The sequence below is a fragment of the Perkinsus marinus genome (genome assembly GCF_000006405.1).
Source record: "Perkinsus marinus ATCC 50983 genomic scaffold scf_1104296952264, whole genome shotgun sequence".
In the NCBI taxonomy this organism is placed as follows: Eukaryota; Perkinsozoa; order Perkinsida; family Perkinsidae; genus Perkinsus; species Perkinsus marinus.
Genome location: NW_003208932.1, coordinates 1 through 1,112, shown reverse-complemented (window position 1 = coordinate 1,112; position 1,112 = coordinate 1). Strand labels below are relative to the sequence as shown.

The 1,112-nt window shown below is 48.3% G+C and overlaps 2 non-coding genes across 2 annotated transcripts; both read right to left on the bottom strand.

Annotated features, from left to right (window-relative positions):
- Nucleotides 1-48: 48 nt before the first annotated feature.
- Nucleotides 49-130, bottom strand: Pmar_PMAR002636. The gene has a single exon. It is a non-coding gene; the product is annotated as a tRNA-Ser (tRNA).
- Nucleotides 131-573: 443 nt separating this feature from the next.
- On the bottom strand, nt 574-655 carry Pmar_PMAR002635. The gene has a single exon. It is a non-coding gene; the product is annotated as a tRNA-Ser (tRNA).
- Between the last annotated feature and the right edge of the window lie 457 nt (nt 656-1,112).

Below are 1,112 nucleotides of genomic sequence, written 5' to 3'. Positions count from 1 at the left end.
AAGCGAGACTGCTCAGATGTCTTGAAAACCTTTACGGCATCAGACATACGACAGCGGCAAGATTCGAACCTCCGCAGGCAGAGCCTAAAGGATTTCAAGTCTACTTCCTTAACCACTCGGACACGCTGTCTGAAAATTTCGAAAGATCTCATCTCTCCCGATGAGAATCGCCGCCCTGTTCATGTTGCTAGGGGAGTGCCTCACAGCATCGCGGAGTACCTCTGCAAGGGCGATGATATTTAGCTGACTCGCATCCTTGCGTACGTAGCCCAACGCTTTGACAGGAACGTCGGCGAAGTAATGACATCGTTCGCACTCTTCATATGAGGTCTCTTCCCAAATGACGGCTGCAACGACAGCGAATCCGCTGAAATGGTAGGGCTTATATAGGATAAGAGTCTAGAGGTAGATACATTTTTTGGGATATACATCAATTCTCATCAATGTTCCTCAAATGTCATGCGCTTTGGTTAGTTCGCAACCTACTTATTCCTAATGTTCATCAGAATCGCTATAAGGATTCGAAGGCGAGGCTGCTCAGATGTCTTGAAAACACAAACGCAATCAGACATACGACAGCGGCAGGATTCGAACCTGCGCAGGCTTAGCCTAGTGGATCTCGGGTTCACCTCCTTAACACCTCGGACACGCTGTCTGGAAAACGCAGTGGATCTCATCTCTGCCCATGAGAATTGCCACCCTGTTCATGTTGCTAGAGGAGTGGCTCACAGCATCGCGGAGCGCCTCAGCAAGGACAATGATATTAAGCTGACTCGCATTCTTGCATACGTAGCCCAGCGCTTTGACAAGAACGTCGGCGTAGTAATGGTATCGCTCGCACTCTTCGTGAGAGGTCTCTTCCCAAATGATGGCTGCAACGACAGCGAATTCGCTGAAATGGTAGGGCTTATATAGGATAAGAGTCTAGAGGTAGATACATTTTTTGGGATATACATCAATTCTCATCAATGTTCCTCAAATGTCATGCGCATCAGTTCGTTCGCATCCTACTCGCTCATAATGTCCATCGGAGTCGCTATGAGGATTCGAAAGCGAGACTGCTCAGATGTCTTGAAAACCCATCCGCCATCAGACATACGACAGCGGCAGAT